Below are 18281 nucleotides of genomic sequence, written 5' to 3'. Positions count from 1 at the left end.
GGTGTAAAATTCAACAAGGCTCTCTCTCTCTCTCTCTCTCTCTGTCTCTCGGGGTCATGCTAGTACAAGGTTGGCAACAGCTGTGCCCTTAAGTTTTATACCCTAGGTGCCTTGCTCGCCTCACCCTTGTCCCAGCCCTCCTCCTGGCACATAGTAGGTACCTGCTGTTACTGCTACAAAAGCTTCAAAATGGGTGTAACCTAATAGGATGGACTAGAAGAGTTATCTGACAACACATGAGGAACACAAGAACTCAGTACATTGTCCTGGGGCCTATGGTAGACACCCAACAAGCCTTTCAGATAATGAGGGTTGTATTTCAGCAAATAACCCCCATGGCCTGCTGAGGAGACTGAGCTGTCTCTAGAAGGTCCAGGGCTATCTCTGGAAACAGCTGCTGCAAGCAAGAATCTCTTTGCATTAATTTGAAAGATAAAAAAACACTCGTCTTCAAAGCATACTTTCTCCTGCATAGGTAGATATATGTTGTACTATGATTCTCCCCCCAAAACTTTTCCAGTGAAGTTGACAGCAGTGGAAGATGGGCCTGTTGACCATGGTTTCCCAAGCTCTTTGACACCCCGTTGTGTTGTGCACCAACCACCCGGAGGCAGTGATGGGGCGAGGGAAGGGCACTGAGACACTGGCCATGCCCATCAGGAGAAGGAAAGGCGGTGTGGGCAGGAGGCAATGAGAAACGTGTGTTTGCAGAGCATATAGGGAAGGGGAACGGAGGTCTGTATTAGGGTCTGCAGAGAAACAGAATCAATAGGATATATGGAGATACAGAGAAAGAGATTTATTATCAGGGATTGGCTCACAGGATTATGGAGGCTGAGAAGTCCCACCATCTGTCACCGGCAAGCCTAAGGCCAGGAGAGCCAGTGGTGTGGTTCCAAACCCGAAGGCCTGAACCAGGGGAGCCTATGGTGTAAGTTCTGGTCCCGCTCTGAGTCCAAAGGCCCGAGAACTGGGGGGCCAATGGTGTAAATCCCAGCCCTAGTCTGAAGGTCTGAGAGCAGAAGCACCGATGTCTAAGGGCAGGAGAAGATAAGATAGTCCAACTCAAGGAGCAAATTCTCCCTTCCTCCGTCTTTTTGTTTTGTTCAGGCCCTCATTGAATATTATGCACTGGTGAGGGCACTCTTTTTTCCTGGGTCTACCAATTCAAATGCTAATCACTTCTAGAAACACCCTCACAGACACACCCAGAAATCATGTTTTCTCAGCTATGTGAGCATCTCTTAGCCCTGTCAAGTTGACACATAAAATTAATCATCACAGAGGTGATGCCATACAAAAGGTGGCTGGAACATTCCTAAAGTGTATGACATCTTGAAGGAAGACTACTAACAAATCTGTACTCTAAATCATTTCTCTTCAATGCAGTATTTGAGCAAATTCGAGATTAATAGTGAGGTATTAAGATAGGAGCATTGTACTTGGAATTAAATGACTTGATTTCCACTTCTTACTACCTCCATAAACTTGGGCAAACCATTTGATCTCTAGAAGCCTCAGTTTCCGTAAAAAATCCCTGTAAAACAGGGACTGAGGTGAAGAACAGGAAGAAGGAGAGCCCTTCAAGGCGAAGAGTTTCTCCATAAATGTTCACAAAGGCTATGGGCTGGTTGACTGAGTATCCCCAGTCAGTGGCACCAAGGGCCAAAAGAAGGTCCCTTTGGCTCCCAGAATGCACAGTGAGAACTGCAGATTCATCCTGAGCCATGAGTATTTGAACTGTGCATGCTCAGGTCACACCCAGCTGGTCCTGTGTGGAGAAGCAGAACAGTTCTACCTCCTGGGGTTGAAGAAGGGGCTTCCAATACAACCACTGCAGATCAGATGTCTTAATATTGACGGTGTTCCACACCCTTCAGCAAACCCCCACCACCAGTGAACGCGGATGGGCCAGAGCCTCTCAGCCTTCCTTCACACGGAAGTCTAGCTCTCCAGGCTGGATCTGCTCCCTGTGAAGGCCTGGGGTCTCTCTCCTCCCTGCCCACTCTGGTTCTGTAGATCCAGCCCTCGGAACAACACCTGAATTTGCTCTCTTCTGAGACTGATGGTGCTGCAGGAACACAACGGGGTTCTACACGGCAGCTCAGGTAAACTCAGAAAGAGCAGTGTGGTGGAAGAGAAAAAGCCAAGGGCCTGCGGGAGGCACTTTCTGCGATGGTGGGGAGGTGGGTAGCCCAAAGATGGTGGTATGACCCCAGGCAGCCCAAGAAATATTACTGCTAGGCACCTGTCCTCCCCACCCCACGCCCGCCACGTCTTGACAAGAACTATCCACTCAAGATAAACAGCAGGGCCATATTGTACACTGTTTGGATGCTCTTTAACTTGCCTTTTGTAACTGTATTTCTTTTGCATTTTACGTAGGGAGGTGAATTACTACCTCCTGGATATGCCATCTACATTTGAGATAGCTGCCAAATTTCCCCAAGCTCAGAAATAAACTTCTCTTGGGGCGCCTGGGTGGCTCAGATCGTTAAGCGTCTGCCTTCGGCTCAGCTCATGATCCCAGGATCCTGGGATCAAGCCCTGCATCGGTCTCCCTGCTCGGCGGGAAGCCTGCTTCTCCCTGTCCCTCTGCCTCTCTCCCTGCTCATGCTCTCTCTCTCTCTCACTCTGTATCTCTGTGTCTCAAATAATAAATAAAATCTTAAGAAAAATAAAGTAAACTTCTCTTAAGGGTTGATAAACCAAGAGAAGCAGTAATATCCTACGTGATCCACTCACCGATGTTTTTTCTGTAAGATTTTTTTTTCTATAAAAAAATTTTGCTTATTAGCCAAGCAAGTACCAGGCCTTAAAAAAATACGTGTTCTCTGCTCAACTTCACTGCTGCAGCGTGTCCCCATCCAACTCTGGATGCTCTTCAGAGAAAAATAAATGAATTTCCTACTCTGTCCTTTTACTCGGGGATGCACAGCTAGGCCTCACATCCCCCCCTTAGCCCCCTCTGGCCTTCCACCAAGTCTCAGACATTTCTGTCTGGCTCCAGGGCTCCAAACCGGAAGCACACAACCTCCCTATGGCTCATATCTGCACCTCACTCTCAGAGGGCTAGCTGTCAGTTTTTCAACTGGCTTCTAAAAGGGGCAAACCTTTTATCTTCTGGAATTTTTTTTTTAAACGAACGAACTATCACATGCTTTCAAAAACAGTTAGCTGGTTTTCTTTTTCAGTTCCCGACGGGGCTTCATCAGGCAAAATGGTGACATAGAACCCGTTTCTCCTTTCCTTCAAACCACCCCCAACACACTGCTCTTTCTGTATTTTTCCCTCTCCACCCCCACCATACAGGTTGGAGTTTCTTATCTGCAAGCAACAGAAATAGGGTCTGGCTGATTCCAGCAAAATAGAAATTCACTAAAAGGATACTTCATCCTTCCCATAATCTGTGGAAGAGCTAGAGAACCAAGGTTGAGACTCGGCAGCCAGAATCCATCCCCCTCACACACACCCCGGGGCCTTGTCTAGTGAGGACACGGCTGCCACGGACACAGGACCCCACTCCTCGCCCCACAGCTGGAACTGGCCCCCAGAACTCACACCGCCTCCAGGGAGGCTTTACTGATCCCCACGTCTTCGCATCACTAGCTCCTATTCTGAGTACGGGGGCAAGCAGGTTGGATGGGCAAAGCTCATGGCCTGGCTGTAAAGGGAGGCCAGGAGGGGGAAGGCAGGGCACGTGCATCTTCTGAAGGGGCGGGCTCTGCTGCCACCCAGTAGGAGCAGGGAGGCAGGCGTTCCCTGAACACGGGGAAAGGTTCAGACCCTGAACGCGGTTCGCGGATTCCGGCGCCGCTCAGCTCATGGCTGCTTTCCCCACCCACACAGAACCTCTGCCTCCTAAGTAGAGGCTTAATGTGCTATCCCTCAGAAAGAATTGCTTTCTTAAAGACGACCAAAGAAAGGACAATGTTTAACAGAAAGCATCAGTGGAGGAGATATTATAGGACAGAGACGTTCCCACACTTGACCCAGACAGCTTCTGACTCCTACTATGTCTAAAAGAGTAGAACAAACACTGGTTTTGATTGTCCACCAGACCACAAGATGCCTAAAGGCACGGGACATGTGATAGATCATTTGTAAAAATGGCTACAAATGTTCCTATCCTCCTAAATGTGACCTTGCAGCTCCTCCCACCGAGAGGCAGAGTCTTTTTCCCAACCCCTTGAATCTGCGCAAGCCTGATGACTTGCTCTGGCCCACAGAATGTGGTGGAAGTGATGCTGTGTCAGTTCCCAGCCTAGGCTTCCAGAGCCCTCCCCTGCCTACGCTCACGCTCTTGGAGCCCTGCCACAGCCAAGAGAGCAAGCCGCAGCTAGCCTGCGGCGGATGAGAGACGGTCCCAGGCCGGCCAGCCCCCAACCCACCTTCCAGCTGGTCACAGACACACGAGTGAGCACAGCTGAGGCCAGAATGACCCCACTAAGCCCAGCCCAAATTGCCTACGCGCCCCCCCAACTGTGAGTTAAATAAACGATTGCTATTTTAAGCCACTAAATTAGGGGGAGGTCTGTTATGTAGCAAAAGCTAATTGATACAGGACAGGTGTCGAACCTCTGCAAAGCACCCCACACTCCAGACATGATGCTCCATCTACATGTACAGAAGGGGAGTGGCAGGGGGGTTGGTGCTCACCCACGTCCCCTCACCCCCCCCCATTTCAGCGCATCCCTGTCCAACTGCCGACAATAGCACCTGAATCTCTGCCTGGGGGCTCTCTTTGGCCACTAGAGCCCCCCTGCCCCCCCCCCACAGCAGGCCAGAAGGGCCAAGTGACCCTCAACCCATGACTGAGAGATTGGTGTATGAATACCCAGCTTCCTTCCCCTTTGGGTATGCTTCTCTGAGGCACGTGTCCTCTACTGGTTCCTAGATCGACCCAGCAAGATCAAGGTCCAGCCAACCCAGTGATAACTAAGTTGAAAACAAACCCTTTATTGGCTGCCTTGCCTTCTCTGACTCACTTCCCCACTCTCCTATTGGGGCTTCCTGGGATCACCTCTCAAATTAACTAGCAGCACTCAGATCCTTATCTTGGGGTTTACTTCTAAGCCACTAAGACCAGTGGGCACTGAGCTGGGGCTTCCCCACAGAATCACTGCTGCCCTCAGCCTCTGACCTCGGCTTCCACTGCTTCCCCCACTCCAGTCAGGGAGCCAGCTGCATAGACGCTGCCCTCGCACCCACCCCCAGCGCCCCTGCGCGCAAACAGCCCAGGACAGCCCCTCACAGGGCCCTAGTGGCTTGAAGAACCATCTCCTTCACCATCTGGCTTTGTCAACAGTTGCTGCTTTGTCCTTCACTCTGCCAGCCACCAACTGTCTCATCTCGTGGTCTGGAGGGTGAAGGTGGGTGGAGGAGGAAAGACTTAGAGGCGAGGAAGAGCCAGTCTTGGAACAGAAAGGTGTGGAGCGGGCCGGGCTCTCCCGCCTATCTTACCCTGCCCAGATCTGGCAAAAGGCCCAAGCTGAGCCCCCAGCAGGAGGTCGTACTCAGAGGAAGAAGTTCCGCAAACAGCCCCAGCCCCCGGGGACTCCGGAGCCATCTGCCCAGCGCACACATTCAAAGATACTTAGCGAGAGCCTCTCAGCTGCCAAGCCTGCTCCGGATGCTGAGCTACAGCGCATGCGTGTACGCGCGCACGCGGCCCGTATCTATCACCCCAGGCCGGGGGCATCTGTCTTCGAGCCCCACAGCACGGAGGAAGCAGAAGCAGGAATGGGTTCCGGGGTCACGCAGACCCGTATCCAAATTCTGTCTCCACCCTCAAGTAGCTGTGTGACCTTGGGCGTGTTGCTGAACCTCTCTGTTTCCCCACTTTGAGACGGGGCTAGAGACAGTACCTATATCGCAGGGCTGCTGGGAAGGTTAAGTGAGGTAACCCGGACACCTATAAGCCCTTGACAGACCTCAGCTATTAGGACTGTTGTTAAGGCGGTACCTCTGTGTTATACAGTCGGCCGTGTTTGCCGCGAACTCCCCTGGCACAGGGCCCAGCGGGAATGTTCTGGAGTGAGGCCGGTGGGCTGAATTCCTCCAACAGCGCTGCCCTTGGTTTGCACGTTCTTCGTTTCTAGGAAGAACTGGGCTTTTTCCTGTTGCCCACCCCCCCTCTTTTTTTTAAACACACAGCCCTCTTGGGCTTTTATTTTTCTTACTCTTAGTAGGGATGGGAGTACAGAGAAATATTTCTCTACCATTGGAGAAAAAGGTGTAGGAGGTCCTGGGGACTTGGGGGGAATGGTGGGGACCGGGGCAAGCCAGACACCACAAGCCCTGTCTTAAAAGACACTGCTTAGATCCACGTGACTGACACCTCAATTGATGCCAAAGGGGACTATGAGTCTTCCATGGCCAGATATACCAAGGTTTCAAGAAATGCCAGAAAACTGGGTTATTTTTTAAATCTCTTGATTTTTAAATGTTGGCTTGAAATATTTAGAAATATTGTATAAGGCACAGTACATTTTCATGGGCCCAAAGGCTGACTCAAACCTTGGACAGTGACCTTGAGACCTCTCCATCCTTTTACCATGTCTAGGTCTCCACAGTGTGAGCTTTCGTGATACAGGGCCTCGGTGCTCCACTGCTCCACGGGGCGCCACTCACATTCAGTTCCTTGAGATGGATGGCTTGGAGCAGTTGTAGGGTCCCTCCTGTGCTCCCCAGAGCCAGGCCAGTGTGGAGCTACAAGCTAGCCTCTCTCCAGACAGACACTGGTCCTTGCTAGCCTCTCCCTCCTCTGACTCGTTGGCACTAAATGTACCACCCAATTCACAGAGTATCACAAGGTGAGCTATCCCCTCGTTATCTCAAGCTAGTCTTTTGTTGTATCAGCATAGAATGCCATCAGAGCACAAAATCCAGTCTCATTAATGTACGCCTTACCTCCCCAACTGAAATGCAAACTCTTTATGAACAAGGATCACATTTTCTGTCCTTTCGAACCATTAGAGCACTTTTCACACTGTATTAGTACCCAGTACCTATCTATAGGTTGACGGATTCGGCACAGAGGTAATTCTTAATTTGTAGCATGTGGGTTAACACTCCAAGATACAGAAGAAATCTCTTCCAGAAACACAAAGAAAGAGCACTATGTAGGCAAGAAAGAGGAATATGCAGAGGCCAGTCCCAAATATATCTACCACCAAAAAATTAGCCATCTCTGGCCTTGCTCATCTGTACAAGCCAGCAGCCAGAAACGGCCGCAGGGGGCTGCTTTCATGGTGTCAGAAGAGTAGCTTATTTTGGGGGTGCCTGGATGGCTCTGTCAGTTAAGCGTCTGTCTTCGGCTCAGGGCATAATCTCCAGGTCCTGGGATAGAGCCCCGCATGGGGCTTCCTGCTCAGCAGGGAATCTGCTACTCCCTCTCCTCCCTGCTTGTGCTCTCTTTCACTATCTCTGTCTCTCTCTCAAATAAATAAAATTTTTTTAAAAAGGTAGCTTACTGGGGCGCCTGGGTGGCTCAGTCGTTAAGCATCTGCCTTCGGCTCAGGTCATGGTCCCAGGGTCCTGGGATGGAGGCCCGCATCAGGCTCCCTGCTCAGCGGAAAGCCTCTCCCACTCCCCCTGCTTGTGTTCCCTGTCTCGCTGTCTACCTCTCTGTCAAATAAATAAATAAAATCTTTTTTTAAAAATAAAATAAAATAAAAAGTTATCTTATTTTTAATTTTCTCACAAGTAAAATGGAATCATCCAAGTTTACTCACCATCTCCTAGAGAGGCCGAAGAGAAGGAAGACTGTACAAACCTCTTTATAAAATATATTTCAAATCAGAGATTATTAGGTGTGTCGAAGCTGAGCGCATTGTTAGGTGGCTAAAGTATATCAGGAAAAAACATCCTCAGTTGTTAATTTGTGACTGGGTTAAACTATCTATATTTAACCTGGGGATCATTTAATTAAATAGTTACCTTGGGGACTACCTGCAGTCCTTGTAATTTGTTATGTGGAATAAAATAATCCATTTGCACTTGTGTTTACCCTTCACTTCCCAAGGCTACTTAGTTGGGTTTTTTTTTTTTCCTGTTTTAATAGCCCTAGAACCCCTAATAAAAGGGAGTTGAACAAACAGTTTGAAAACAGAGGAGTGAGTACAAACACAGAGTACTTGAATCACAAGGTGGTCCAGCTGGAAAGAGCCTTGAGACAACTGAACCCAGCTCTCTCTTTTTACAGATGAAGTAACCAAGACCCCAAAAGTTTGGGTGACAACCCCAAGGATATGGCCAGCGAGAGAGTCTCTGCCCGCCCAATCCCCAGTGCTCGTTCTACTCTCCCTCAGCTCCTTCCAGATCTGTAACCATACTCCTGAGGGGCCTAATCTGGGAGGATGAGGGGCTCGGAGGCTCAGAAGCTATAAAGGTGATACCAAGAGCAAAACTGTATCCATTCAGTGTGTGCTGAGCATCTGCTAAGTGCCAGGAGATGGAACACTGGGGACAGAACAGGGAACAAGGGTCCAGGTGCCTACTGCTCCAGAATGACCTTGGAGTTTGGCAAGATGATGACCTAGAAAAAAAAAAAATGAGTGTGACACTTTCAGAGAGTGATAAGTACTAAAATAGTAAACCAGGACGGTATAACAAGGTAAGGAGGAGGGGGCTGCTTTGGACAGGGTGTCAGGGAATCACGCTGCCATCTCCCTGACTTGTGGGCAGGAGAACACGGTGGGAGCCTGGGAAGGAGGTTGGTAAGCCCCTAGCGTTGGTTTGAACATTACCAATGACGGGAAATTCCCTACCTCCAAAGGCCAGCTCAGCTTGTGAAAAAGCTCTTTCCTGAAATGAGCTGAAATCTACCTCGCTGGGAGGAGTAACTCCTTCTCCAAGTGTCACAGAAACCGGTCAGCTAATGATGTTAAGCAGCATGTTCAAATGCAAAGCACAATCCTAAAATAAGGCAGTTGTTTCAATGTTTTGATTTTAAATGGTGTGTTTGGGAAAATACAACATACCAACGAGATGACTTACATGTTCTCATTCAACCTCCAGTTCGTAAAAGTGCTTCAAACCACCACTTCAAAGGAGGTTCAGACAATCAGCTTCTAGAGTTCCAGACCCGTCCGCGTGAGTCACCTGACATCATTCACAGGACACAGCAACTCCCTTCTGTCTCAAACTCTAGCTGGGGCTTTCGAGCATCCACCCTGCTGGCTCCATTGCCCCATCATTTGGCATGGCAAAGGAAGTTTGGCTCCGTGTGTTTTGCTTTCTAAGATATTCATGGAATCACAACCCTAAGAACTCATCTGGTCCAACCCCCTTATTTCAAAAACAAGGAAATGAAAGGCTGGAAATAAGATGTGGTCACTCAGGTTCATCAGCAAATGATGGTCAGGGTGGGACTTGTCCTCTCTGGCCTCCCAACCAGGCAAGGCACGATGGGGCAGTGGTACTAACATAGAATCCCACGTTCGCTTTCACGGCGGCGTGGACTTCCAATCCTCCGGTGATTTTTAACGTATGTTTAAGAAGAGAAAGCCCAGCTCCCTACCACCCCTGCATGTGGACCTGCAGTCCAGGAATCGTCATGAACATCTGACTACGCACCGAAGGGGCCAGGGCCCCTATTCGGCTTTGATGTGCATTGTTCGGTTTGCGGGGCCGTCCACCATGCAGGAAGACTCAGCTCTAGCTCCAAACCAAACCCAAAGCTGCAGGACAGAAGGAAAGAAGCAGAGGCAAGGACAACACAGAAACCAAAAATATTTTGGCTTTTACTCGAGCCCAGACCAACTGCCTGGCTTCCCACAATGCCCCAGGGCACTCCAGGCTGGGCAGTAAAATGGTCAGGAACACTGGAAGAAAAGGCCTGAGGAAACAGGCCTTTCGGAGCCGATCAATGAAGCACCCTGAATCCTGCCCTCCTGCCCCCAGCTTGAGGCAATTGGGGGGAGGCTTTGAGGAGGAGGGTGCAGGAGCTGATGGGCAGTGCTTCCTTCCTTTGCCCTCACCGGCTTCAGGGACTGGCTGGAGCTCAAGAACCTACCGTTTTCCTCCCTCTGACCCCTGCATTACCAGGAATAAATGACTTTCTTGGGTGGATGGGGAATGCTGGAATGCCACTAAATAATTACAGGCAGCATCTCTCAGAAAAGGAAGCACCAAAAGAAGAAACACAACTCCGGCAACCGTCCAGTGCCTTCCAGAGGAGGGCCCCCAGGTCCCACGTTCAGGTGGACAGTAAGGCTGGTTAGAACGCCATCACCTTAGCCCTTAGGAGGCTCCTGCAGGAGCCAGGATTTCTCCATCACTCATTAGGCAGGACGACACCCCTCGGAGTGGTAAAATATCATTCCCCATCCCTAGCCAGACCGTAGCAGAGGCGACACAGAGACTTGGTTTGCAAGGCAGCTGCTGCACCTGAGGGTGATCCCAGTGCACTCCCCACCTCTATATTGTACCTCAGTTTCCCCATTTATAAAGGAGGCAGAAAATCAGCCTCCCCTCTGCTCACCACCCCGACCCCCTGGGCTGTGGAGAGGGTAACCAGAGGGGATGGGCAACATCCCAAGAAAGGACAGGCTGAGGGGAGACATATTCTCCTCCAGGCCTGTGGGGCCCCAGGGGAGAGTGACTATTAGAACCCAGATCTGCTGGGTGACCTCTAACATCTAACATCTAACGTCTGCCTCCCCATTGGATTGTGGGGGCTGAGAGATTGTATGGTGGGGTCAGGCAGACCGGGGTCGCAGCTCGGTCAGGTACAACTATGTGACTGGGAATGCTGGCTTCTTCCTGAGCCCGGCTTTCCCCATCCGGAAAATGGGTCTAATAATAGTACTTGCTTATAGGTACTGTCAGATGAGACCGTGTGATGGAGGGCTGAAGCCAGCACTGGCATGCACAGTAAGTCTCCGCAAACACTGAGCGGTGTTCTTATGTTTAGTATGTACATTTTGAAGAATCACCTACAGCAGACACACCACAGCGAATTCGAGGCAGGACCTCCGGAAGGTGGGCCACATCAGCAAAGCGCGCCAGGTTATGACACGAAAACATCCGTGGAGGAGGGGCTCTGTCCCTCCAGAGGGCCACAAGCTACTCCCACACTCTCAATGCCACCTTTGTCCAGGGGCTGTCTTCCCCAAAACTCCTTCCTCTCCACCCCATCTGGTCCTCCGCACAGTCCCATAAAGTGGGCAGGGTGCGTTTCCTGTACCCATGCTCAGACAAGGAAAATGAGTCCCAGAGAGGTTAAGTGACTTGCCCAAGGTCACACCACTTGTAAGTGCCTGGGTTCTAATAGTCACTCTCCCCTGGGGCCCCACAGGCCTGGAGGAGAATATGTCTCCCCTCAGCCTGTCCTTTCTTGGGATGTTGCCCATCCCCTCTGGTTACCCTCTCCACAGCCCAGGGGGTCGGGGTGGTGAGCAGAGGGGAGGCTGATTTTCTGCCTCTTTTATAAATGGGGAAACTGAGGTACAATATAGAGGGTTCCCCATCCAGGCCTGCTGGACAGGGTAGGATGAGAGGGAGGCCAGTGAGGTGCCAAGAGGGCCAAGATTAAGGAGGAACTCACTTGGACCATCCTGAGTGAACATCTGACATTCTGTCCGGCTGCCTGAGCCCATCAAGCCTTGGGCCCTTCCCAGAGCACTGTTTCCACCTGCCCCCGGAGCTTCGGGTGGACAGATCTATCGGCTGAGCTGGGTATCTCCCTCAGGCAGGATCCAAGAATATTTTCCCAAAGCCTTAATACTGGAACCAAGTCCCAAAAGAGTGGTATGGAACAGAGGTCAAAAGTGGTGCCCCGACGGCCACGTGAGGCTTCCATGCACCCTTGAGCCTGAGGGCCAGGGAAGACAGGCTGGGCCAGGCAGTCCCCTCGCAGGCCTCACAGCCCCCATCAGCCTTAGGGAGAGATGGGCCTGGACAGGCAGGCCACGTGGGTGAATCCCAGGACAGGGATGCTGGCCTGCCCAGCCACGCTCTCCTCTCTCCAGCCCCTCAGACAGAGCTCAGCCAGGCTCCAACTTGGCCTCTCCCTGCCTCACACGAAGTGTGGGAGGTACCAACTAGCCACAGGAGATTAATTTTGAATCTGCAAAGTGAAAAACTCTCTCCTAAATGCGGATGATTATATTTACTAATTAAATTTTTTAATTTACTAATTAGCTTGCTTGCGTCTGGATTACTGTGTATTGAGCTTTTCTCAGGAAGCGAAACCTGTGCACAGAGGGGCATCCAGGATAGCGGGCAGCTGTGTGGGCTTAAAAGCCAGTGTGCCCGAATTCAAATCCCACTTCACTTAGGCAAGTTTTTCAGCTGCTCTGAACCCATCCCCTCCTTCTATAACAAGGGAAGGGGAACAGGACTGATATCCTCAGGTCGTGGCTATTATAAAAATCAGCCACGGTGTACTGAGTGCCTATAACAGGCCAGGTATTCATTTCATTTCGCTTTTTTCTTTTTTTTTTTTTTTTGATGAATTTCACTTTTCCTGAATCTGTAGGAATACTTATAACAATGCTATAAGTGTTTACATTTATGTGTAACTTACACACAGTAAAGTGTGCAAATCTTCAGCATGCAGCGCCATGAGCTTTGGTGTGTGTGAACTCTATCTTCTAATGGAATTTCTGTCATTGTAGATCACTTTTGCCTGCTGATGAACTTCATATAAATGGGCTTATACGACATGCACTCTTTTGGACTGGTTTCTTTCCCTTAACTTTATGGGGTTTTTACATTTTTTTTTAATAAAAGATTTTTTATTTATTTTTGAGAGAGAGAGAGAAAGCAAGCAGAGGGGAGGAGCAGAGGGAGAGGGACAAGCAGATTAAGACATAGGGCTTGATTCCACGACCTTGAGATCATGACCTGAGCCAAAATCCAAAGGTGGCCGCTTAACCGACTGAGCCACCCAGGCGCCCCACTCCCTTAACTTTATATTTTTGTCATTCATCCATGTTGCTGTGTTTATCAGTCATTTGTTTTTTATACAGCTGTATAATAGTCCATTGCGTGACTACACCGCAGCTTACCCATTGAACTAGATGTAATTACCATCATCTCGTCATCCTCATCCCATCTTGCAAATGAAGAAGCTGGGGCTCTAAGCTGCTTGCTAAGTTTTTAGCTGGACATCACAGAGTGAGGCTGACCCTGAGCAGGGATTTGAACCCATGGCCCTCTGACGCCAAAACCTGCTCCTCACCCGGGGCAGCAAAGCCTACCATCCCCCTGGAGCAGTGGGGTGGGCAGAAATGAACTCTGTCCCATGTGGTCATGACCTCCCTCTCCCTGAGGTACAAGTGGGAGTCAGGGGGCAGCTACCTGACCGGCCCCGGGTGGTGAGAAAATTGCCTCAGATTGGCCGCTGCCAATATTTATTTTCACTGTACCCCAAGCTGATGGCGTAGGTACGGTTGTCACTCCTGGCTCTGTACCTTGAGACCTGGCCTTCGCCAACATGTCGAAACAACTGCAAACAGCCTAAATGTGGTGGGAGCATCCTCATCCCCTGCCCAGCAGCTGGCTCTCAAGGGCAGGAGGAAGGAACCTGGTCTGCCATGTGGACAGCCCTTGCCCTGGCTCCTCGGAGACTAGTTTCCCACAACAGTAACTCAGATGTTAACCCTTTGTGACTCCTGCAGAAGCACTGTAGGCCCTTAGGCCAGAAGGTTTCCTGTAATCCAAGCTTTACCCACCAAAACGTGGGTCATTACAGGGACTCCTAGTGCTGGCTTGACCTCAAGAAAAGGCCAAGGTTTTGTCCTGCTTTGCAACTCTCGGGGTCCCTGCTTGTGCCCAGCAGACCAGAAACCGGCCTGAGAAGGGCCATCTGCAAGGCAGCAGGGGGAGGTGAGGAGCCTGCGTAGTCTCCCCAGCCCCCTCCCCGTCTGAACTCAGGCACTGTTTCAGGCAGTCCAGCCAGACGTGATTAAATGGTTGGCTACGTGCAGGGGAGTGAGATCCCAGGGGAAGAAGGGCACAGGGCCAACTCCCCAGGTGGCCCTGGGGCACCCTTTGCTCTGTTGATCATTAACAGAAGCCACCCCATGGCAGGCAGAGAAGGGGAAAGTCCAAGGGGGTGGCCGGCCCCTCCTCCCAGGCACTGTCCTCCAAACACGCCAACCCCAGGCCGCGTGGGACATGAGATCATGACACTGAAGGGGTGTGTGCAGAGTCATCTAATCCAACTGGCTGCTTCTTGCGCCCCTACAAAGTCTCCGGGGGCCAAGGGAGACGGGAACTGACACTGGTCGATTTGCAGTTACTATGTGCCAGGGACTGTGCCAAATGTACTCACCCGCCAGCCGGTGACATGGTGGTGAAACGCAATCAGGGAGCTGGCCTGCCTGGGTTCAAATCCCAACGCCGCGAGCTATGTGACCAATTAGTGAACTCCTCTGCACCCCAATTTCTCCATATGGAAAATGAGAGAAGTGCCTCCTCCATGGGGTCATGTGAGCATTTAATGAGCTCACACACACGAAGTTCTGACTCCCTGCCACTTATGAAGAGCTGTCATTGCTAACCGTTCACTTGATCATCAGTCACCTCTTGAGATACAGATGAGAAAGCCAAGGTTGAGTCACCTGCCCAAGGCACAGCTGACACAAAGGGAACTGGGATCTGAACCCAGGTCAAAGCGTTCCATCTCCCTTCTTTCTCCGGGCCATGGAAGCTTCCTCCAGCCCTGACTCTCTCTGTCCCTTTGGCAACCAGGGCTTCACGATCCAATGAGCTGCAAAACCTATCTCATGTCTGCTCCCTGCTCTCTCAAAGGTCCTCCTTTCTCCAGAGTGCCAATGAGGTACAGGAGGACCCCAACATTCCTCCTGAAAATGAGGCTCCTGGCCCAGAGAAGTCAGTCATTGCTCAGTGGCCAAAATAGCTCATTTCTTTTTGCTGCTCCAAGGAAAGAAGACCTGTAGCCAAGGGTCAGACCAGGGGTTACCAGGTCAACAGCCATGGAGGCCCTGCCCTCATGTGGGCCCCCAAACCATAGATGCCCCAAGGTTGGGGACAGAGAGTGGGGAAGTAGTCCTTGTGCTCAAGGGCCTTGCTGACAAAGGCAAGGTCCTTTCCTGCTCCACTTCCCTTGGTGTAGGCCTTACCTCCAGCCATCCCTACAAGGTTCCTGACCTCCCTGCTGTAGAGGAGCTCAGGGATGGAGGTCTCCTGCCAGCTCTGGGCTCACACCTTCCTGGACCCTCACCAGCCTAGAGCACAGGCCCCTCCATCTTCTAACATCCTGGAAGAAAGGGCCCAAAATGTTCCTGATAGCTCCTTTCCCACATAGCTTTGAAACTATCTCGTCCTCTACCTTAAAGACCTAAATGGTAGAAAATCCAACTTTGTGGTAATAACCGTGCATGGGCCTGAGCAGCTGCAATCCCAACCTGCGTGCTTCCAATGGAGACACTTAGGTGGGGTAAAGGGTCAAGGTTTGGGGACAGGGAGCTTCCCAAGGCCATGGGAGCCTCCCCTTGCCTGTACAGGCAACCCCCACCCTCCAGGAGTCAATGCTTCTACCTTTGGTATCACTCAAGGGACCAACTCCAGCTGAAGCAATTCTGGGGAGGCCCATGGGTATGCTTAGCTCCTGGGAACCCAGCCAATGTCACCATGAGCTGAACTAGAAAGATGTCTGCCATATGTTCATCTATGCCTACAGGGAATGAGCTCAAGGTAAACAATTAAATGTCTTTTTTGCCTTTAGTCAGTGAGGAAGATCACATGGCCCAACCACCACCATCACCATCCAACACACACACACGCACGCGCGCACGCGCGCGCCTCATTCCCTCCCTCAGGGACAACCAGCCTAGGTTCACTCCAGTCCCAAGGAGGGCTGCTTTTCCCCTACCTCCACCAGCAGCCCCTGCCCTAGGAAAGGTAGTTATCCCTTTTTCTCCCTCATGCATCTGCCCCCCAGCAGGAACCTGCTGGCCAGGGAAGTAAGAGTTGACAGGGTAGGTAAGGTAGGTCTTCTCAAGCCTCAAGGACAGCCCAGCCAATGTCTGCTGCAGGCCAAACTGCCTTTGGGAGAGGCCAGGTGGAATCAAAGTGGAAATTCAACTTACTTCCTCCCACCCCCACAATTTACCAAGTGCAAGGAACCAAAGGCAGGCTCCAAAAGCAGTATCCATCCCTGCCTCCCCCAAAAAAGAACTGCTCTCAAGAACCGGACTCAGGGTTTTCAGCAGGATCCAGCCCAGTGGTCATCTGGCCTTGGCTGCAGTGCTTCTAGCCAAGGGGACCTCACTCTCCCCAAGATGACAACCCACCTATTCTGCACGGCGTCGGGAGCGTAACAAGACTAAGGTGGTGGGAACTCCTGAGGACTTCCTGTTATGACTGCCCGGATTAACGGCCACTTCCCCCTAGCAGCCCTCCAAATACAGAAGCGCATGTCAGCTCCAGGGGGAACCACCTCCATCCCCAGGGCTCTGGTTTGGGCCCCTGACCATCTTAGATGCTCCTCTCCAAGCCCCCAATGCTTCATCATGCCCACTCAAACCCGAACTGGCTGGAGTACCATGTGCTAGGCTCCCCCTCCACCATTTTGGCACTCCAATCACCACCCAAACGAATGAAGACCACAGACAGAAAACTGGAAAACCGTGGGCCTCAGCTTTTCTGAAGGCCCTCCAAAGCTGCCCGGGTGCCCAAGGCTGGTCCACTGTCAAGAACCAACACACTGGGACGATAACAGAGAAATGCGGGCTCCTTTGCAATACATTTCCATCCCATCCCCTCTACGCTGAGACTTCCGGCATCAACAGAGGGAGCCAAAGCCATAGGTCTAGCTCTAAGGAGGAGAAAAAAAAACAACCAGTGCCCCTCCTCCTCCCCAGCACCTGCATCCTATACAAAGGACAAACCTACAGGCAAAGTAAAACCACAAACCAAGTAAAACCAGCTTCACCATCCGTGTTTCTTGAAAAAAACGGGGTTTATTGATTTTTAAACTGCAAATAGTCGTTACAAAAAGTTTTTTTTCTTTTAAATAAATTCACACAAAGAAAGAGAAATAGAAAGCGACGGTAGTGACCAGCAAGAGGAATAATAATTACATTCATCTTAATGTGTGTGCCAGTTCTGTTTGCATTAACATTGGAAAACTCCAAACCTGGAATCCAGAACCTCAAATCTGCAATCGGAATGTCTTGAGATGGGCACGTGGAAGTCAAAGGGTTTCTTTTTTTTTTTTTTTTTCCCTTTTAGAAGCCATACATAAAAGTTGTTTTCCTTCTGTACTGTCACAGAACTCTGACATACATTCTCAGTCCTAGCTGTGAAAAGGCCTAAAGAAGAAGAAACTCAATTTGCAGTCCAACACAAAGGGGGGAAATTTCTAAAATAAATAATCCAACAGTTTTTTGCATTTTTTTAAATTAATTTTTCATTTTTTTAAAATAAAATAACCAAAAAAAAGTGTAAAGTTACAAAAAATGTCGTTGAAGAATAATATATTAAAACTGTGGAAAAAAAAAGGAAAAAGACACGTCACAAAATTTTAAGATTAATATGAAGATCATAATTTAACATAAAAGAATATATTCTATGGATTTGTCATCCCGATAAATATGAACAAAATTAACAAAAAAAAGCATAGTTTTGGCAATAAATACGTTTTGATAAGTTAAATAAGCTTTTTTATATTGATGTGCAGTGACAAGCAAAATTTTTGCTCTCCAATTTCTGAAAGTTATATGAAGTTTAAAACCCAGGGAAAAAAGCATGGCGTGAGTGCTCTAAGGATAGACCTACGGTATTCTAGAGCAAAAACCATTAAAGCTACTTCTACAGGAAATCGTTTTACACAGATATTGTATGTGGAATGAATACCATTAACTGCTCACCCCTTACATGTTTTTTTAGCTTTTCTCTCATTTTTTTTGTTATTTTTTTGTTTAAAGATGTCACATATGAACTGGGGAACTTTAGCACCAAAATCAAGTCTCTCATAGTCCATCTAGCTTCCCCATCCTCCCCACTTAAAAAAAAAAAAAAGAAAAAAAATTAAATCACAAAGTCCCACTTATGTCACAATCTTCATCCACTTTTTCAGTCTTCCTTCCTGTAGACCTACACGAACCCAGGCAAGATTAGTCAACAGAGGTTCAGGTCGGGAAGAAAAAGGTTTTGAATGTCAAGATAGGTTTCCCCAAAAACCCGAGTCTGGCAACAACTCTCCCAAGAGGGGTGTGGGGGTCGTGGGGACAGGGAGGAGGAAGTGTGTGGGAGGCTGAAATAAGGGAAGGTGCAGTTGGGTCGCCAGTGGAGGGAGCTGCTGG

This window comes from Leptonychotes weddellii, chromosome 9 (assembly GCF_054177405.1).
Source record: "Leptonychotes weddellii isolate Sample4059 chromosome 9, ASM5417740v2, whole genome shotgun sequence".
Lineage (NCBI taxonomy): Eukaryota > Metazoa > Chordata > Mammalia > Carnivora > Phocidae > Leptonychotes > Leptonychotes weddellii.
Note: the sequence above shows the minus strand (reverse complement) of the source record.